Source organism: Chiloscyllium punctatum, chromosome 14 (genome assembly GCF_047496795.1).
Source record: "Chiloscyllium punctatum isolate Juve2018m chromosome 14, sChiPun1.3, whole genome shotgun sequence".
NCBI lineage: Eukaryota > Metazoa > Chordata > Chondrichthyes > Orectolobiformes > Hemiscylliidae > Chiloscyllium > Chiloscyllium punctatum.
Window position 1 is genome coordinate 90,343,558 of NC_092752.1, and position 22,762 is coordinate 90,366,319.

The window sequence follows — 22,762 nt, forward strand, 5'->3', positions numbered from 1 at the left end:
TGTAATTCAAGTCAAGCCACTGCTTCAACCTGAATGGAATCAAGCACCTTGACTGTTGTGCCTTGTATATGTTGGATGGTCCTTAGGGAGCCAGGAAATATATTATATATTAACAATCTGAACAAAGGACTTGAGGGCAGTTTTGCTAAGTTTGCAGATGATATTGAGGAAATGGGGAAGCTGGAGAAAAGCTTGAACAGTTTTGGACTGTGGGAAAACACGTGGCTGATGGAACGCAATATGGGAACGTGTGAGAATATGCACTTTGGTAGGTGGAATAGAGGAGACAATATGTTCCAATAGGATACATTAAATCTGAAGCACAAAAGGATTTTGAAGCACTCGTCCTCACTCATGGTTAACGTGCACGTTCAGTTGTAAGTTAGGAAAGCAAAAACAATGTTCGCATTTATTTCAAAAGAGCAAGAATGCAAGACGGGAGACATACTGCTGAGAATGGAATGGGCTATGGACAGACGGCATTTGGACAATTGTGAGCTGTTTTGGACACTATCTCTGGGGAAAGATATGCTGGTGTTGGAGGTGATCCATCCTGGGGATGACGGCTTGTCATATGAGCAGCAGTGTGTGTACACGATGGAATTTAGAAGAATTGTGGGGGGATTAGGGGTCTGATTGAAACTAATGGATTACTGCAAAGATTGATACAGTCAGTGTGTAGAAAATATTACCACTTTTCATAGAAACAATGACAAAATGGCACAGTATCAGAGTGAAGGAATGAGCTGAATGGCCTAAATCTATTGCTATATCTCATTTCGTTTCGGTCATAGGATCTATTATTCAGTAAAGACTTGTAAGTCTCTGACCTGCTCTTGTAACCCTGTATTTGTATGTCGATTTGACTTCACGTTCTGGTCAATGTTAACCCCTGCGATATGGACGGTAAGAAGATTCAGTGTCAGCCAGGACTCCATTAATATTTTGAATATGAGCTGCTATCGGTGAATCTCATCTTCTCTCTCCGATGATTGTCATCTTCAGTCTGATATTTTCGAAGGATTGATCCTGTTACACCAGTAGTGTTGATTTAAACAAAACAGATGCAATTTTTCACAGCACTCAGCAACAATATGTCACCGAATACTGAACACTCTTCGAATAACAGAAAAGTCTAAAATGTTCAATTTTCGAAACACTGCTTTCCTGTTCGTGTTCAAATCAGATAATCTGTCCCATCGAGATGCTCAACTTCGACTATTCATATAAAAGTTCTTTTTATTTTGATGTGGACATCCCTGGATGAAACCGCCCACATTTCTTGCCCGTCCGCAATTGCCCTTGAGAAGGTGGTGTTGAGCTGCCTTCTCGAACTGCTGCAATCTACCTGCTGTGCGGTGACCCCCAACTATTGATTAAAGAGGAAATTCCAGGGTTTTCACGCAGTAACAGTGAAGGAACGGCAATACATTTCCTAATAAGGATGTTGACTTGTTTGGAGGGGAACTTGAAGGTGGTGGTGTTCCCAAATGTCTATTGCCCTTGTAATTCCAGATGGAAGAGTTCAAGAGATTGGAAGGAGCTGTCTGAGGATCTTTGGGGAATTTCTCCATTGTGTGCTGTAGATAGTACACACTGCTGCTCCTGAGTGACCATGGTGAAGGGACTGAATGCTTGTGGATGTGGTGCAAATCAAATGGGCAGTTTTGTCCTGGATTGTGACAAGCCTCTTTAGTGTTGTTGGGGCTGCACCCATTCAGGCAAGTGAGGATATTCCATCTCATTCCTGACTTGTGCCTTGTAGGTGATGGACAGGCGTTGGGGTGTCAGGAGGCGTGCAGTATTCCTAGCCACTGATCTGCTGTTATATTCATGTGGTGAGTCCAGTTGAGGTTCTGGTCAATGAAACCGCCCCCCCAGGATATTGATAGTGGGGGAGTTTAGTGATGATAATGCTGCTGAATACAAAGTGTTTATATTGTTTCTTATTGATGACAGTCATTGTCTGAATTTATGTGGTGCAACTGTTACTTGCCATTTGCCAGGCCAAGCCTGGATACTGCCCAGATATTATTGCTTTGGGCATGGACTGCTTCTGTATCTGAGCATTCGCGAATGGTACTGAACATTGTGCAGTCATCATCGAATATCCCCACTTCTGACCTTATGATGGAAGGAAGGTTATTGTTCAAGCAGCTGAAGATGTTTGGACTGAGGACATTAGCCTAAGGGACTACTTTAGAGATGTTCGGGAGCTGAGATGACTGACCTCGAAAAACAATGACCATCTTCCTATCTGTCAGGTATGACTCCAATAATGGAGTGTTGGCCCACGATACGGTTTTTGCTTGGGGTCCTTGATGCCACATTTGCAGAATGCAACCTTTATGTCAAGGGCTGTAATTCAGTTCCTTTTTCTATGTTTGAACCAAGGCTGTGACGGGTTCAGGTGCTGAGTGACCCTGGTGGAACACAAAGTGGGCGTCCCTGAGCGGGTTACTTTTGAGCAGGTGCTGCTTACTAACACTGTTGATGACACCTTCCATCATTTTACTGATGGTGGAGAGTAGACTGATTAAGCGGTATTTGGACGGGTCGAAGTTGTCCTGCGTTTTATGTACAGAACATATTTGAGCAGTTTTTCCCCATTGTCAGTTTGTAAACATACGGGAACAGCTTGGCTCGGGGAGCGGGATATTCTGGAGTACAAGTCTTCAGGACTATTGTCGGCATGTTATCAGGGCCCATAGCCTTTGCAGTATCCAGTGCCTTCAACCGTTTCTTGACATCAGTTAATCGAATTTGCTGAAGACTGCTATCTGTAATGATGAGGACCACTGGAGGAGGCCGAAATGGATCATCCACTCAAAACTTCTGACTGAAGATTGCAACGAAAGTTTCAGCCTTATATTTTGCACTGATGTGCTGGGCTCTCCCATCATTGAGATTGGGGATATTTGTGGAGACTCATACTCTGGTGAGTTGTTTAATCGTCCGCCACCATTCACGATCGGATTAGCAGGACTGCAGAACTTAATTCTGATGCATTGGTTCTGTGTTCGCTAAGCTCTGTCTGTCCCTTGATGTTTATGCTATCTGGCACGCAAGTATTTCTGTTTGGAAGCTTCAGCAGATGAAGATTTTATCTTTATATATTCCTGGTTCTGCTCCTGGCATGCCCTCCTGCATTCTCCATTGAACCAGGGTTAATCCTCTGGATTGATGGTAATGGTTGACTGGGGGACATGCGGGGTCGTGACGTTACTGATTGTGCTGGAGTATAGTTCTGCTGCTATTAATGGTCCACATTGTCTTATGGGCGGACAGTCTTGAGTTGCTAGATCTGCTAAAACTCTGTGCCATTTAGCATGGTGATAGTGCCACACAACACGATAGATTTTATGGAGACAATAGACATCGTCTCCACAAGGACAGTGTGGTGGCCACTTTTACCGATCCTGCCATGGACATATACATCTGCAGTTGGTAGATTGGTAAGGAGGAGGTCAGGTATGCTTTTTTGCCCTCTCGTTCATTCCGTCACCACGTTCTGCAGACCCAATCTAGTAGCTATGTCCTTAGGAGCCGAGAGCATGATCAGTAGTACTGCTGCCAAACCACTCTTAAAAGTCGACTTTGAAGTCCCCCAGCCAGAATATACTTTGTGCCCTTGCCACAGTCAATGCTTTCTCCAAGTGTTGTTTAACATGGTGGAGGACTGATTCAGCTGAGGAACGACGTTACGTGGTAATCAGTAAGAGACTCCGTTGTCCATGTTTAATTTCTGTCATTTCTGTAAGGTATGATTCCGTGAGTATGGCTATGTCAGGCTGTTGCTTAACTATTCTGTAAGGCAGTTGTTCCAATGTTGGCACTAGACCTCAGATATTAGTAAGGAAGACTTTGCAGGTTCGATAGTGATGCTTCTAATGTTGACTTTTCCGGTGCCTATTTCGATGCCAGGTGGTGCGTCCAGTTTCATTTGTTGGAAACGTTGTAGCGATTGGTACAACTGAATGACTCATTAGACCGTTTCAGAGGGCGATTGCGAGTCAATGACATTGCTTTGCGTCTCGAGTTACATGTCAGCCAGACCAGTTGAGGACGGAAGATTCCTTCATTGCAGGATATTAGTGAACCAGATAGATTTATCTGACAGTCAGCAATGACTTCATTCTCATCAGAAGATTTTTAATTCCAGGGATTTTTTTTACATTATTGAATTGAATTTCCACTGTCTGCGGTGGCGGGATTCAAGTTGGATCCACAGAACAGGAGCTGATTTTTCTGGATTGATAGTCTATTGGTAATACCATGAGACGTACTTGGAACCACATGTTGTACTCAGCTACCATTTCTTGTGTTACCCTGTTTTCATTCATTGCTTATGTTATTCTGGAATCTCATCCTTCATTAAATCCTGATTGAAATACACAGTCATGAACGTCTTCACGACTGCTCGAATTTCATTCAGTTTGTTTTGTTTGAACAGACATTTCAAGGCAGCTGTACACCAGAGAAGAGCAGAAAACGATAATGGGTGATTGTGCACTATACCTGTCACCGGACCAGCATGTCTGTCCAGGAAGTATTTATTGTGGGTCAGAGAACGTCAATTATTATGGCATGGATGGAGGCAATTCAGCCCATCGTGGAGTCACATTGTCTCCAACTGCAAAATTGGAGGTAGAGAGAGTGTGTTAAGAGAGATTGTGAGAGAAATAAACAGAGAGAAAGCAAGTGAAGGGAGATAAACAGAGAGGATTGAAAGGGGAGCGACTGACTGAATGTGAGAGGAAGAGGTGTTAGATGAGGGTGAAGTCAGATAAATCAGAAGACTGCATTACGAGAGATAAATATGAACGGACAGAAGTTAGAAGCTTTATTTAGAAATTCCTCTGGACGGCAAGCCCTTTGTCTGGGCTCCATACACTGTGAGCACTGTGCTGATACTGGCTGTCATCCCAAATTATTTATTTCCAACAGTATCACAGAGCTGGGTTCCTGACAGCTAAACAGAACCCATTAGGCCAATAGATTGGTTCCTCGGAGAAAGCAGAGGTTTTAAATAGACTGTGCCAAGAGCAGCAGGAAATGATAACCACCACCACGCCTCCACGATCCACCCCCCTCCCCCGCCCGCCCTCACCGATACTGTATGACAGACTAGGCCAGAGAATCTCAGTGAGGGATTCACTGACAGAGGTGAAATCACGATCTTAGCTGTGGGTCAAATAATGATTGATAAAGTTTGCTTACCACTTTCCTAGTTGTAAATCACATTTCAATTTATATAGCTCAGAATCAGGAGTGTATTTTAACAACCTTATCTCTTTGTACTTTGCATATATTGGTGGGTGCAGAAATTCATTTTGTTCCTGTATTTTACATTGCATAAACACATTTCATTAATATTGTCTCTGCTAATTCCTCATTGTAGATGTATTCTTGAATCTGTTCTTCATATGAGTAATAAAGAGTAACATTCCAATATTGGTAAATGGGGAACATCACTGTCCCTCCACCCAGTCTAATCAGCCATGTCCCCCAGTCTTCTCCGTCTTCTCTCTTTTCCCCAATATCATAATCACAATGTAATTGAAGTCCATTAAATGACACTTCATGACAGTTCCTTAACATCGATAACATCAACAGCCTGACCCACACCTGCCCTCTATGATCCTGGAATAACAATCTGCACTGTGTTTGCCATGTGCAATTCTCTGTTAACGTATCCATGCCGTTTGTTTGTTGTAACCCACTTTTATTTTTTGGCACATTTTACTATCAGATCATGGATGATAGATGTTTTCTCAATGTTTTACAGATATTGCAATGACTGATCAGTAGTTACGGTATTCATTTCTGTACTTATTTACAGAGAAGCATGTTTATGTTCCGTTAAACTTCTGGCATTACTTCCATATCCAACGCTGAATGAATGTTTACACACAATCAATCTGCCATCTTCAACATTCCTTCCTTCAGTCACACTCGCATACCACACCCAGAATGCATAAATGTTCAACGTTATTTTGAATTTCAATAAAGTAGCATTGAATTCAAAGGGGTTAACTGGAGCGATTTGTTCAGCGATTGGAATTATGTCAGTCTCCATGGATCGTATGCTTCCCTAGAGAGTTTCTCTCTTCTATCAATAAGGGAATGCTTTCAGTTTTTAATCCCATAGTGTGAGCGGCAGCATGTCCAACAGCAATAATAGGGATTAGCAGCTTCAGAGAGAAGGGCAGGAGAGATGGAAATCTGGGAACATTAGACTGGAATGTTCCAACAATGTATCAGAATCTGGGAACATTAGACTGGAATGTTCCAACAATGGACAGAGGTTTATCCTATGGTCTTTACTGGCTTTCCCAACCTTGGATATCATTAGTATCGCGGATTGAAGATGTACTGATGGTTATTCAAGCTGGTTACTACCCTATCCTTGCTATAGTTGGTGTTCCTGGTAAGTCACTGTGTGTGTTTAGTGAAATGATCTGAACAGATTCATGATATGCAGATTTTGGAAAGGTGCAAGCCAACGATTTCAGCTCCAATCAAAGATTCCAGTCCTTAGAAATTATAACTAGCAAACTATTATTTACAAATTACTCACCAATGCGCGAGGATAAAACACACTGTTCTCAACCTCTTTGATTCGTTTTCTCCTGCAAAGTGTACACCTCCATATCCTCCCCACATACCAACCCTGTCCAGTACCTCCATTATGACGTCCCAGTCTCCTCCTCCGCCTCAGTTCAATTCCTGAATAAACCATCGTTTCCTCCTTTGTTGATTCCAGATACATCTGTTTCGAGTCCTTTCTAACCACGTGCCCATCACAAAATAATTGCACTTGAGATGTTTAACTTGTTCTCTGCAGAAAATATGAAAGATGGAAAGACAGTGTATGGTGCATCACGTCATTGGCTTGTATTCTAGATCCACAGAATAATAACCTGTTGATATCGGCTTGCCTTATGCCCATCAGAGAAGGCGGTGGGTCATCATTCTCTGGTCAAGTCTCTGTTTAACTGCAAACCCACGGCAATTTGTTTTACTATTTATTGTCCTGTGGAACAGCTGAAACAGCCATTCAGTTCAAGATCGGCATTACATGCTGGACTGACCAGAGCTGCACACATCCCGTGAGGGCAGAATAAAAGGAAAAGTAGTTCCCTTCCTCTGCCTGCATCCCATATTCCAATGGCTCCTTTCCATTCAGGTAGGTAGCCATACACTATTTTAGATGTATTCTTTGTGACTGAGTCTCTTCCAAGAGTGATGTCCATCTCCATGGGCACCTCTGGTGCTGGCTTTATTGATGCTGACCTATAGATGTAAGGATGTTTTTAAATTCTACATCAATGGCAGTGCATTGTAAATGAATTGTTTCCTGTGTCACACGAAAGAAATGGAATCAGCTAAGTGAGGGAAAGGAATTATTGTGATCAAACCTGAGAGTGTTGTTGAGGGAGTATTTGGCATATTGTGGACAGATTTTCTTTCCTTTGTATGGAGTGATCTCCTTACCACAGAGAGGGTGAAGAGGAGTTCCACCAGATTAGTCCCTGGGATGATGGCACCATGAGGAGTGAGCGAAGGTTGATCTGTAGAGCTGTGAGAGAATACGAGGTGATTGCATTGAACCCTGAGAGAGATGGACAATTACTCCTTATATTCTAAACCGACAATGAGAAGATGATAAATTCCATGACTGCTATTTCACTCAGGATGCATGCTTCGGGATAGTTAAAGTGCCTGGGCGGACGTTACGCCCACCCACCCCAACCCCTACTCCCCATTGAGAGAGACGGGCAGGTCCAAGTTTTGAATAAACACTCCCCACATTATTACAGTGCAGTTGGTGTGTGATCCTGCACTGAATGTCATATTATCCACCACCCTGACAGCAGCCACAATACCTTCATTCTAAAACAGTTAACTATTCCCAACAGCTTCTGACCTTTATGAAGAACATGAATCTATCTTCTCAGAGATGCAATGTACTTCCTTAAGGTTTCGACCAGAAGACTATAAGACATTGGAGCATAAATTAGGACAGTTAGCCCATCGGGTCTGCTCCGTCATTCAATCATCGCTGATCGGTTTCTCAAACCCATTCTCTGACCTTCTCCCCATAACCCTTCATCCCCTGGATAATCAAAAACTATCTATCTCCGTCTCAAATATTCTCAATGATCTGACTACACAGCCTTCGGTGGCAATAAATTTCAAAGATTCACCATTCTATGGTTAAATAACTTTCTCTTATCACTGTTCTAAAACGTGTTCCCTTTCATCTAAGGCTGTGCCCTCGGATTCTAATCCAATGTAAACATCTTATCAACTTTCACTCTGTCCTGGTCATTCAGTATCCTGTCCATTTCAAATACATTCCCTCTCATCCTTTCCCAAACTTTATCAAGTATAGACCCAGAGTACTCAAACATTCCTCATGCAATAAGCTTTTCATTCCTATCACCATTCTCGTGAAAATCTTCTGAACACGCTCCAGGGCCAGTACATCCTTCCTGAGGTATGGAACTCAAAAATGAGCACAATACTCCAAATGTGGTCTGACCAAAGCGGTATGCAGTCAGTTCTTATATTCAATTCTTCTCGTAGTAAATGCTCCCAATCATAATTGCAATTGCCCTCCTAACTACTGCCTCAACCTGCAAGCTGATCTTGAGAGAACCCTGCACGAGAACTCCCAAGTCCCTTTGCACTTCAGATTTCTGAATTCTCTCGCCATTTAGAAAATAGACCATGCCTCTAAACTTCGTGCCAAAGTGCATGACCTCACACTTTCCAACGTTGGAATGCATCTGACGATCTCTTTGCCTGTCCAAATCCTTGTTCAGCCTCTCCGCTTCCTCAATACGACCATGTGCCTATCTTTGTATCGTCTGAAAACCTAGTCAGAGTGCCCTCAATTCCCTCATCTAAATTGTTAATGTAACAAGTAAAAGGTTATGATTCCAACACTGAGCATTCTGGATCACCACTTGTCACCGGCTGCCATCCTGAGAAGTACTCTTTTATCCCCAAACTCTGCTTTCTGACAGACAGACAAGCTTCTATTCATGCCACTACCTTGCCTCTAACACCATGGACCCTTATCATACTCATTAATCTCCTGTGTGACACCATGTCAAAGCCCTTCTTGAATTACAGGTGGATAACATCCATTGGCCGTGCTTGGTCGAGCCTGCTCATTTCCTCTTCAAAGAATTCGAATAGATTTGTCAGGCATTAACTTCCCTTAATGAAATCATGCCGACTTTGCCCTATTTTACCAAACACTTTCAAGTATTCAGAAATCTCATCCTTCACAATGGATTCCAGGATCTTAGCCATGACAAAGGTTAAACTATTCATGGTGGGTTTTTTTTGTCTTTTTTCCTTACTCCCTTGTTAAAAATGAGTGTCACGTTAGTGGGTTTCCAGTGCTCTGGGATCGTTCCTTACTCTAGTGATTCCTGAGAGATAACTACGATTGCCTCCACTCCCTCTTCAGCTATCTCCCTTATAACACTGGAATGTAGTCCATCTGGTCAAGGATATTTACCCACCTTTGGAGCATTACATCTTTTTCTAGCATGTTCTCCTTGGTGGGGGCCATCATACTCAGCACTGGCCCCTCAATCTCTTGAATGTTTAAGGTATTACTCATGCATTCCACCATGAAAGCTGATGCAAAGTAATTATTCAGCTCCTTGGCCATTTTCTCGTTCGCCACGACTATCTCTTCAGTATCATTTTCCAGCAATTCAGTGTTCACTTTTGCCGCTCTTTTGTACTTTATATATCGAAATAAACTGTTACAGTCTTCCTTTATCTTACTGGCGAGCTTACCCCCATATTCAATAATCTCCCTCCTTATTTTATTTTGTTTGCCCTCTGTTTTGTCTTTGTAAGCTCAGGTTTCCCACTGCACTTTCCAACATTATATCCTTTCTGTTTTGCTTTTATGCTATACCTGACTTCCCTAGTCAGCTATGATTGTCCCATCCTCCCGATACAAGCCTCTTTTTCCTCAGAATAAATCTCTGCTCTATCCTGAATTACTCCAAAAATCTCCTGTCATTGCTGTTGCACTGTCTTTCCTGCTGGGCCCGTCTCCCAGTCAATTCTACCCAGCTTCTCGCTCATATCTGTGTAATTGCCTTTATTCATCTGTAATGCTGTTACTTCTGATTCTAACTTTTCCATCTGAAATTGCAGAGTAAATTCAATCATATTATGATCACTGTCACCTTAAGCTCCCCTCAACTTGTCTGCCCGCACAAGCTGCTCCAAAAAGCCATCTCGTAGACAATCAACAAATTTATTTTCCTGCCAACCACCATCAGTCTGAATTCCCAGTCCATCTGCATAATAAAATCCCACATGATTACTGTAACTTTGCCTTTCCAAACAGATCTTTCTAGCGCCTGGTGTATCTTACACACCAGCTCCCTGTATATAACTCTAACTGCATTTTTTCACCTTTTTGATTCCTCAATTCTACTGACACAGATTCTACACCATCTGACCTTATTTCATTTCTTATTATTGATTATTGATTCAATTCCATTCTTAATACTGAGCCAACTCTATCTCTGTGCCCACTTGCCTATCTTTTCGACAGGATGAATATCCTTGTATATTCAGCTCCCAATCCTGATCCTCTTGCAGCGATGTCACTATTCTGCCCACTATGTCGTACCTGCCAATTTATGGATAAGTCACAAGCTCACTTACCTTATTCCTTAAACTGCATGCATTCCGATATTAGAGTTTAGTCCTGTATTACCCGTCGCTCTTCTCATTGTCATTTGTTTGTCCAGCCTTTGGTACCTACACAGACCCTGACCATTGGATCATTCCCCTCTTACTCCAAGTTCTCCAACCCAGATGATTTATCCCAAACGCGAGCACCATGCAGGCAACACGATCTTCAGGAGTCTTAATCCTGATCATAGAGAACAGTATCTATGCTTTTAACTATACTATCCCCAATTATCCATCATTGGGCAACCTGGTGACACGACAATGCTGCCTCACAGTGCTGAGGACATTTGGTACATTTCCAATCTCTGGACGCTGTCTGTGTGGACTTTGTACATTCTTCCCGTGTCTGCATTTGGAGCATTAACTCTCTTCTCTCTCCACAGTGCATTTCTATATTTGCTTCAGATTTCTACCATCTCCGGTATTTTTGCTTTTGTTCAATGGAGAAATGCTGCAAATGTGACAGTAATTTTGTAAAATAAGCCGTGGTTCGCGGGTTCCTCTGGGTGTTTAGGAATCTTGCCCGGCCACTTGTCTGAGTGCAGTGTCCCTGGATGCCCATTCCTTCTCCCTCAGTTCCCTCAGTCCATCGTCACTACATGCAGCATTTCCTTGTGCCACCCCGGGACTCCCCACTCCCCATTGCCTGGCACTGGATACTGCCTTCACAAGACTGTGTACACAACGACACTGGGAACTGTCTGACCTGCTGGGGATGTTGGGTAAAGACCCTGCCATTGAAAGGAAGAGAATAACTGGAATCCAATTGAATAGCAAAGCCGAGTAAACAGGCTGAATTACATCCATCTGCTCTGACATTTTCTAATATTCTGTTTATCCTCGGCCATCTGCAAATAGATGGCCCATATGTATGCCTTGTCAAGCAGGTTTGGTGGTGGGGATAGATATCAGATCCGGTAGTCATTGGACCGATTCAGTGGTCCCACTTTCCTGATGTCACACTTAAGTTTTTATTATCAAGTCTATCCAGTTTTTAAAAAAAGGCCTTGCTGGAGTTGTGCTGAAAGGATATTTGAATTTTGGAGACATTAGAAAATGTCACGTGCTTGTGAGGTTAGGAGTCGTAAGGTAGCACAGTTAAATCCACGATCAAAGTGCTGGTCGGGGAGGCAGCACTTCCGATATGTGGATCATTGGGATTCCCGATTCGGTAGGATATACACAAAAAGGACGGTATGAACCTGAACTGGCAGCAATTTACGATATGTGGATAATTGGGATTCACAGGTCAGTCGGATACACACAAGAAGTACGGGATGCACATGAGCTGATAATTATCTCTGATATGTGGATCATTGACATTTCCGGGTTGGCAGGATATAAACAAGATGGACAGGATGGACCTGAACTGGCAGCAATCACCTGGCAGACAGGTTTGCTATTGTCCTTTAAGAGGGTTTAAACTAGTGTGTGGTGGTGGTGGGGGAGGGGTGTGTGGAACCACAGCAGTAGGTCCACAGGTACAGTGACTGAGGAGGAGTTGGAGACTAATCCCAGTACAGCGAAGACCAACAAAACAAAACAGAGGGTAATGAACACAGTGGCCTGGCGTTCTGAAGTGTGCTGATTTTAATATGAGAAATTTGTTTGTTTGAACAGATATTTCGATGTTACTGCATGTCAGAAAATAGGAAGAGATAATGGTTAATTGTCCACTGTTTCCTTCACTGGACCTGCTTATCTCTCCAGGCACCAAAACTTGTTACTGTGGGTCAGAGAACTTCAGAATTCATACAACACAGAAGGAGGCCATTCAGCCCACCATGCGTTCATGAGCTCTCCAAATTGTCAACTTGAAAATAGTGGGAATGATCCGAGCTAGACTGAGAGGGAGCGGAATAAGCAGAGAGAAATACAGTGAATAGACAATAGACAATAGACAATAGATGCAGGAGTAGGCCATTCTGCCCTTCGAGCCTGCACCGCCATTCAATATGATCATGGCTGATCATTCCTAATCAGTATCCTGTTCCAGCCTTATCTCCATACCCCTTGACTCCACTATCATTAAGAGATCTATCCAATTCTTTCTTAAATGAATCCAGAGACTGGGCCTCCACTGCCCTCTGGGGCAGAGCATTCCACACAGCCACCACTCTCTGGGTGAAGTAGTTTCTCCTCATCTCTGTTCTAAATGGTTTACCCCGTATTTTTAAGTTGTGTCCTCTGGTTCGGCACTCCCCCATCAGCGGAAATATGTTCCCTCCTGCCAGAGTGTCCAGTCCTTTCGTAATCCTATACGTTTCAATCAGATCCCCTCTCAGTCTTCTAAACTCAAGGGTATACAAGCCCAGTCGCTTCAGTCTTTCCGTGTAAGGCAATCCTGCCATTCCAGGAATTGACCTCGTGAACCTGCGCTGCACTCCCTCAATAGCCAGAATGTCTTTCCTCAAATTTGGAGACCAGAACTGTACACAGTACTCCAGGTGTGGTCTCACCAGGGCCCTGTACAGCTGCAGAAGCACCTCTTTGCTTCTATACTCAATCCCTCTTGTTATGAAGGCCAGCATGCTATTAGCCTTCTTCACGACCTGCTGTACCTGAATGCTTACCTTCATTGACTGGTGGACAAGAACACCCAGATCTCTCTGAACAGCCCCTTTACCTAATTTGATACCATTGAGGTCGTAATCTGCCTTCCTGTTCTTGCCACCAAAGTGGATAACCAGACATTTATCCACATTAAACTGCATCTGCCATGCATCTGCCCACTCACCTAACTTGTCCAGGTCACCCTGTAATCCCCTAACATCCTCATCACATTTCACCCTACCACCTAGCTTTGTGTCATCAGCAAATTTGCTAATGTTATTGCTGATACCATCTTCTATATCATTTACATATATTGTAAAAAGCTGAAGTGAGATAAACAGAGTGAAAAAAAGGAGCGACATAGTGAGTGAGAGCAAGGGGTGTCAGACGAATGTGAAGTTCGATCAGGAGACAGCATGAAGAGAAATACACAGAAACTTTTCTTAGAAACTCTCACAGTCTGTAAGCCCTTGGTCTGGTGCCATATCCTGTGAGCACCATGCTGATACTGGCTGTCATCCCAGATCATTTATCGCCAATAACATCCCAGAGCTGAGTTGCTGACAGCTAAACACAATCCAAGAGACCAATAGATTGGTTCCAGGGAGAAGGTGGGTTAATTTAAATATTCTGGGCCAACAGGAACTTGTAGCCCCTCTCGGCACTGAGTGTGATGCAGGGTGGAATCTCAGTGAAGGGAAACTCTGGCAGAGCGGAAATCAGGATCTCAGCTCTGTGACAAATAATGATTGATAAAGTTTGCACACCACTTCCATGGTTTTGTAATTCACATTCCAATTTATATAGCTCCACATAGTAAGTGTATTTTAACAATATTGCCTTTTTGTAGCTTTCATATTTTGGTATGTACAGAAAAGCTTTTTTATCCTTGTATTTTGTTTTGAATAAATACATTTTATGACTGAGGAAGAAAAGAGCTACTCCGATGGGACAGTTGTCATCTGAACCGTGCTGGGACCAGAATCCGAGTGAATCATAACCAGGGCTGTAGACAGAGCTTTAAACTGATTAGGAGTGTGTGTGTGTGGGGGGGGGGGGGCGTGTGGGGGGGGGGGGGGAATAGGAGGGTGTGGGGGCGGGGTGGGGGTGCAGTTATAGGGTTTAATTAGAAAAGCCGAATTAAAAGAGGAGGTAAGAGGACAGAACTCAGGAGAGTTTATTAAAATCTCCAGTACAGACACAAATAGGATAGAGCATCTGGAAATGTTTAAGATATCAAACTTTAAGCGCACTGCACAAATGAATGTCAATGAGAAGAGAGACCGTTAATGCAGGACTGAAGGGGTTACAATTGAATGCATGCTGTATAAGGAATAAAGTAAATTAGCTTGTGGTGCAGAATTAAATCGGCAGGTATGAAGCGATGGGCATCACAGAGATGTGGCTGCAAAGGGATCTGAATATTTATGGATATTTATCCTATCGAAAAGATAGACCGGTGGGCAGAGGGAGTGGATTTGCATTATTAGTAAGAAATGAAATTAAATCAACAGTAAGAAATGAAGTAAGGTCAGATGGTGTAGAATCTGCGTGGGTGGAAGTGAGGAACCACAAAGGTAAGACAACCACAGTTGAAGTCTTGTACAGGGTTCCAAAGAGTAGTCAGGAGCTGGGGCACAAGATACACCAGGAGATAGAAAAGATGTGTAGGAAAGGCAAAATAGAGTAATCATGGGTGATTTCAGTATTCAGGGGAACTGGGAACATCAGATTGGTAGTGGTTCGCAAGAAAAGGAAATTTAGGAATGTTTATGAGATGGCTTTTTGGAGCAAATTCTGGTGGAGCCCACTCGGGAACAGATGACATTGGATTTAATGACGCAGGATTCGTAAGGGAGATTAGGGTGAAGGTAAACTTCGGAAGCCATGAGCAGAACATGGACGAATTTATTCTGTAATTTGCAAGAGAGAAGATAGAATCAGAGGTAACATTATTTCAGCTGAATAAAGGCAACTGCAGAGGCATAAGGGAGAAGCTGGGTAGAATTGATTGGGAGAGGGGTCAAGCATGAAAGACAGGGGAACAACAATGGCAGCAGATTCCAAGATTAATTCAGGAGACACTGCAGAGATTCTTGCCGAGGAATAGATGCATAGTACAGGGAGGATGAGACAGTCAGGGCTGCTGAGTGAAGTCACGGATTGCATACAAGCAAAAGAGCAAGCATATAATGTGGTGAGGGGCAGTGGGAAACTAGAGAATTGGGAAACTTACAAAGACTAACAGAGGGCAAAGAAAAGGGACAGAGAAGATTAGATATGGGAGTAAGCTAACCAGTAATAGAAATGAGACTATAAGAGGCTCTTTAGATATATAAAATGCAAAAGAGAGGCAAACGTGAATATGGACCACTGGAAAATGATGCTGGAGAAACAGTAGCGGGAAACAAAGAAATGAATGAGGAACTTTGCATCAATGTTCATGGTGGAAGACCTGAGTAATTTCCAAAAATTGAAGAGAGTGAGAGGGCAGAGCTGAGTATGGTGGTCGTCACCAAGAAGAAAATGCTAGAAAACTGAATGGCCTGAATTTGGATAAATGACCTGAACCATATGGACTACACCCCAGCATTGTAAGGGGGCGAGCTGAAGAGGTAGTGAAAGTGTAAGTGGTAATCTTTCATGTATTATTAAAATCAGGAAAGGCTGGAAAAATGCTAACGTGACACTCCATTTAATAAGGGAGTTAGGCAGTAGCTGGAAAATTACAGATTGATTATCATAACCTTGGTTGTGGGTAACATCATGGAATTCATCATGAAGGATGGGATTTCCGAATACTTGTAAAATAGTAAAATAGTCCAAAGTCGGCATTATTTCATCAATGGGAGGTCATGCCTGAAAACCTACTGGAATACTTTGAGGGAGTAACGATCTGATTTGACCAGGGAGAACCAGTAGATTTTATCCACCTGCTTCTCAAAATTCCTTTGGTAAGGTGCCACGCAGGAGGCTATTGAGAAAGATTAGGGCCCCTGGTGTTACAGGCAAGGCGCTAGCTTGGATAGATGTTGGCTCTCTGACAGAAAGCAGAGAGTGGGGATAAAAATGTCCTTCTCAGGATGGCATCCAGTGACAAGTGGTTTTCCTCAAGACTCAGTGTTGGGACCACAAAATTCGCTTTGAGCATTAATGGTTTACATGAAGGCACTGAGGGAATTCTGGCTAAGTTTTCAAACAGTGCAAAGATGGAATATAGAGATAGGTAGCTTCAAAGAGGTTGTTCGGCTGCAGGAGGGTGCAGTAGCACCCCTCTGATGCTCGCCTTCCAGACCACCAACCTCAGGATACAATGCATCATCCTCCGCCACCAACAGTCAGACCACAGCACCAGAGATATACTTCCCTCCCCACCCCTATCAGCATTCTGCAGAGACCATTCCCTTCATGACTGCATCGTTAGGTTCACACGTCCTCCCTCCCACACCCCAACAAGCCACCTTCCACTCCCGGCAGTTTCCCTTGCCATTGCAAGAGTTATGAAACCCGTGTCAATAACTTCCTCTACACCTCCATCCAAGGCCACAAAAGGATCCTTCCAAATAGGCAGTGAAGATACTGTGAATCCAAACACCTCATCTCCTGTGCCCATTGCTCCTGGTCTCCTCTACACTGGGGAGACTGGACGTCAACTTGCAGAACGGTTCAGGGAACACTCTCCATCACAGACCAAACAATCCCACTTCCCTGTGGCTGAATACTTCGCCTCCCCCTACCACTCCTCCAAGGACATGCAAGTTCTTGGTCTCCTCCACTGCCACATTCTAGCCACCAGACCTCTGGAGGAAGAGCGCATCTTCTTCCACCTTGGGGCCCTTCAACCATACGTTATCCAGCGCAATGTCTCCAGTTTCCTCATCTCCCCTCTCTCCACCTTATCCCAGATCTAACCCTCCAACTGAGCAGCGCCTGTTGAGCTATCCGGCCTGTCTATCTTCCTCCCACCTATCCACTCCACCTTCCACTCTCACCACTCACCTTCATTTAGCCATCGCCTTCCAAGCTACCTTCTTCCCAGCCCGTCACATTCATCTCTCAACCCCCTTCCACCCACCTACTTCATTCCTGATAAAGGCTTTATGACGGAAATGTCGAATATCCTCTTCCTCAGACTCTGCCTGACTGGCTGTGCTTTTCTAGCACCACACGTTTTGACTTTGATCTCCAGCATCTACGGTCCTCACTTTCTCCTGCTGAAGGATTTGCACAGGTTCGGGGAGTGAGCAAAGAAGTGGCAGGTGGAGTATAACGTGGGCAAGTGCGAGGTCAAGCAGTTTGCCAGGAAAAATAAAAGCGTTGACTATTTTCTAAATAGCAAGCAAGTTCAGAAGACTTGGTGGGGAGGCAGTGGGAAGGGTTCTAGATCCAAGGATCTTTAAAGGTAAATCTGTAGGTTGTCAGCAGTTGGGAAGGCAAATAAAATGATTCCATTTCTTTCAAGAGGGCTTGAATATAAATGCAGGGATGTACTTCTGAGGCTCTATAAGATTTTGGTCAGGCTACATTTGGATTATTGTGCTGGATCTGGAACATTTTCCGATGAGATTCACGAAAGTGGTTCCAGGAAAGAAAAGCTTAACATATGAAGAACATCTGAGGGGTCTGGGTCTATATTTGATAGAGTTCAGAAGGATGTCACGAGGTCTAATTGAAACTGACAGAATATTGAATGACCTGGACAGGGTGGATTTTGGGAGGATATTTCCAATGGAGGGGAGACTCGGACCCGAAGGGACAGAGTAAAGAGAAGACCTTTTCAAACACAGATAAAGACGAACATCTTGAGCCAAGAGTGGTGAATCTAGGAAATTCACTGCTACAGAAGGCTGTCGAGGCCAGTTAAAAGAGTATATTTAAGACAGATAGGTTCTTGATTGTAAAAGGGATGAACGTTTACAGATAGAAAGCGGAAGAGTGGGGTTGAGAAGCTTAACAGCCATCATTAAATGGTGGAGCAGGCTCAATGGGCTGAAAGGCCAAATTTCTGCTCCAGTGTCTTCTGGTTCTATGGGTAATATTGGCTCTCCGCATTCCTCATTGGAGATGTACCCTGGAATTTGATCTTCTTATGCTTTATAAAGAGTAACACCCCAATACTGATGACTGGGAAATATCGTGTTTTCTCCCTCCAGTTTCTGCAGCCATGTCCCCAATATCAAAATCACACTCAAATTGAAACCCAGTGCATGGTACCTAATCACAATTGATTGACATCGACAACATTACCAGCATGTCTCTCACCTGCCCTCTCTGATCCTCGATTAACCATCTGAATTGTGTGTCACGTCATATTCTCTGTTAACATATCCATGCCATTTGTCTGTTATAACTCATGTTGTCATAGGCACATTTGCCTGTCCGATTATGGATAGAAAAGTTCTCTCCATATTCTACTGACATCATAATCACTGATCAGTAGTTACAGACTGAATGTTTCCATTTATAAATGGAGAGACTTGTTTATCCTGACAATCCTTTGACATTACTCTCATATCCAAGGCAGATTGAATGATTACACGTAATCAATCTACCATCTCCAATATTCTCTCCCTCAGTCAACCCCAATATATCCTCTGCTAAATGAGTAAATTTTAAACATTCTTTTGAATTTTAATTAAATGAATATTAAACTCAAAGGGCTGACATGAAGCTATTCGTTAAGTGACTGTAATTAATGTTCACTTCCATGGATCCTAATTATCACATTGGAGAGTTTCCACCGTTGAAAGATAATGGACTCTATTCAATGTGTTATGCCATAGTTTGAGTAGGAGCATCACTGACAGCACTAACAGGGATCAGCAGCTCGAGTGAGAGGGGGAGGAGAGATCAGAATCTGAGAACATTAGGCAGGAGTGTTACAATAATTGTTTATAATCTGAGGATCATGGATTGGAATGTTCCAACAATGTATCAGAATCTGAGAACATTACACTGGAATTTTCCAACAATGGGTCAGCATCTGAGAACATTAGACTGGAATGTTCCAACAATGGATCAGAATCTGAGAACATTAAAAGGAAATGCTCCAACAATGGACAGGACTTTATCCTTGAGTCTTTTCTGGCTTTCTCAGCCTTGGATATCATTAGCATATCGGATCCAGAATAGTCTTTGGATTATTCAAGGTAGTTACTATCCCATCCTCGCAATAGTTGGTGTTCCTGGTAAGTCATTATATTTGTATACTAAACCGGGTTGAAATGAACTTCTGCTCATGATATGTACATTTTGGAAAGTGCAAGTCAATATCTTCAGTTCCAAACCAAAATTCATTTCCTTATATATTATAACTATCATACTACGATTTATAAAGTACTCACTGTTTTGCGAGAAGGAACCAGACTCTTCTCAAACTCCATCATCCATTTTGTCCTACACAGATTTAGATCTCCATGTCCTCCTCACTCACCAATCCTGTCCAATATTACCGTCATGATATGCCAGTCTCGTCCTTAGTCTCAGTGCGATATCTGAATAAACCATTTGTGCCTTTGTTCAATCTAGATACAACAGTTTCACGTTCCTTGTGACCACATGTCCATCACTAAATAATTGCTGTTGAGAATGTTTAACTTGTTCTCTGCACATAAGGGAAGACAGTTTATGGTGGTCAATCTATTTACTCATAGTCTAGAGCAACAGAATAATGATCTGTTGATATCACATGAAGGAAATTGAGGAGTTTAACAGAAATCATTATCATTTGTTATAAAAACAAATCTGCTTGCCTCAAGTCCGTAGGGAAGTCAATGTGTCATGCTTCCATCGTCAAGTTTCCATGTGACTTCTGTGATGAACACGTGGGTTTACTGTACCTCTGAGAGAATTAAAAGCCAACAATAACTACCTGGAAGCACCAAGAGTTCTGAAACATAGATATAATGTAACATTTGTTCAAACAACCCGATTAGCTCATTGGCTAAAAACAATTTCAGCAAAACATTTTAAATTATACCCCAAAATACCCACCTACCAGGTTTCAATTTCTTATATTGACAATCTTAGCAGCCAATGATACAATACAATAGTAAGGCAGTACAAGACCTTGGAAAATTGAACAGTTGAGAGGAGAACTTCTAAGCTATCAGCATCCAAAGACAGCCTGAAATATAGCTCTCCTATAAGTACCTTTATTGATTAGTAACTGGTGAAGCAGAGTCCCCAAGAAGAAAAGAAGACAGGAACATGGAGAAGAACCGAAAGCTTCCTGGTTTTGAGATAAGAAGTTTTGTTTTGTAAATCTTAATTAGGCGTCTTATCGGACTAATATTGTGGAGGGGCAAGGTAAATGACAGGTTCGAGGAAGATGTTGTAAATAGTCGTTCGTTTATTATTCTCTTTTATACTTCAAGAAATAAAGTTGTTAATTTTTACTTTAAATTGATTTGGACTCTAGAAATTATCACAGATTACTGAATAGGATAAATCTTTTCTCTGTTGCTGGTTTTAATTAAGCAGGAAGATTTATCCTGTGTTGTAACCTGACAAACCCATAGATATGCGTTTTACTCTTTAAGGTACTGTGGAAGAGCTGAATCAGCCACTCAGTTCAAGATCTGCATAACATGCTGCCCTGACCAGGGCTTCATACATCTTGTGGGAGAAGAACACAGGTAGAGATAGCTCCCTTTCTCTGCCTGTTTTCTGTATTGCTACATCTCATTTCCATTCAGGTACGTGATCATCCCCTATTTTAGGTTTAATCTCATTGAAATTCTCCCCGAGAGCGATGAACATCTCCATAGGTATCTCTGGTGCTAGCTTTATTGGTGCTACGTACAGATGTAAGGGACTTTTAAATTCCATGTCAGTCATAGTGCATAGAGAAGGAATGGCTTTTTGTGGCACAGGAAAGAAATGGCGATGTCTAACTGAGAGGAAATAAGTTTTTGACAATCCCTGAGAGTGTTGTTGAGGCAGTATTTGGGGTTCTGTGGATAGACTTTCTCTCAAGTTTCTCCAGATTAATCGCTGGGATGATAGCACCATGAGCAGTGAGTGAAGCTCAGTGAGAGAATAAGAGGCGATTGCATTGAACCTTAAGGGGGATGGATAATCACTCATGATGTTTTAAATAGACTCTGATATGGAGAAAAATTCCATAGCTTGTTCTTTTACTTGGGTTGTATGATTGTCGATTGATTAAGAGCCTCTGAGAACATTCCCCTCACTCCACACCAAATCACTTTGTCTCATGAGAGAGACAGAGGGCCAGTGTTTGAATAAACTCTCCCCACATTAATACAGTACATTTGGTGTATGGTCCTGCACTGTAAGTCTCGTTATCCACAATCCCTACAGCAGCCACAATACCTTTATGCTAAAACAGTTAATTATTCCCACCAGATACTGACCTCCATGGAGAACATGGGTGTGTCTTCTCGGTGATGGAAGATGCCTCCTTGAGACTTGGCACAAATCATTTGGCTTCCCCCCTCATTGCCAGTAAACTATGTTAAAGCAGCACACGTTCTACAAATAATGGAACCATTATTAACATCATGGAGTCCTCTATCAGAGCAGTCTTCGTTTCATTGGTTGTTCATGTTGGAATATCAATGACCCCCTCTTTTTCCTGGGTAACTGTCTCGTGGGGATGAATAGCCTTCTCCTGGTCTCATGGAACAGGTTTAAATATCTGATGGGTTCTGCCTGCTCCTATTTAAGAGTTCAATGCACTGAACAGACCAGTCTTCTTCCTGTGTAACAGGCAGGAGTATTGAATCTGCTGTCACTCTTCCTGTTCCTGAATGTTAGTTCATACCCCTGTTCAACCAACTTGAGATGCTGAATGAGCTCCTCTTTTAATTGTGAAAATGTGCAGTGTTTGGCCGTGCTGTTACATAAATGTTACCGACACTTTAACAGCACAAACCGGAATGCTGTCTGGGTCTTGCTGCACATGGACACAGAATCGTTCAGGAGCTGATGGGGGACAATATGTTCTGATCATTCTGTGATCTTCAGTCATCATACCTACTTCTGATCTTATGATGGGAAAAGACATTGAAGGAGCAGCTGAAGATGCTTGTGCTGAGGAGTATAACCTGAGGATCTCCTGCAGAGATGTCCTGGGACTGAGAGGATTATTGGCGACTGATCCTAAACCTCTTTATTTGTGTTCTGAAAGACCCCGTCCAGAGGAAAGGTTACACCTGATCCACATTCACATCAAATAAGTAGGTGGTCCCGATGCCATCCTCAGTCAAATACTGCTTTGGTATCAAAGCCATTCCCTCTTTCCTGAGCCCCTGTGTTCGCCTCTTGTTCATATCAATAAGTGACGGTGTATGTGTAGGGAATGCTTTCCTCTCACAGAAGGTAATCACTGTCAGGAAGGATCTGGGCTGGAGACCTAGGGGAGCTATATTACTGAAAGCATTTAAGGAGGAGTTAGATGGATTTTTGACCTGTCAGAGAGCTAAGGGGTCAAGACTTGGGC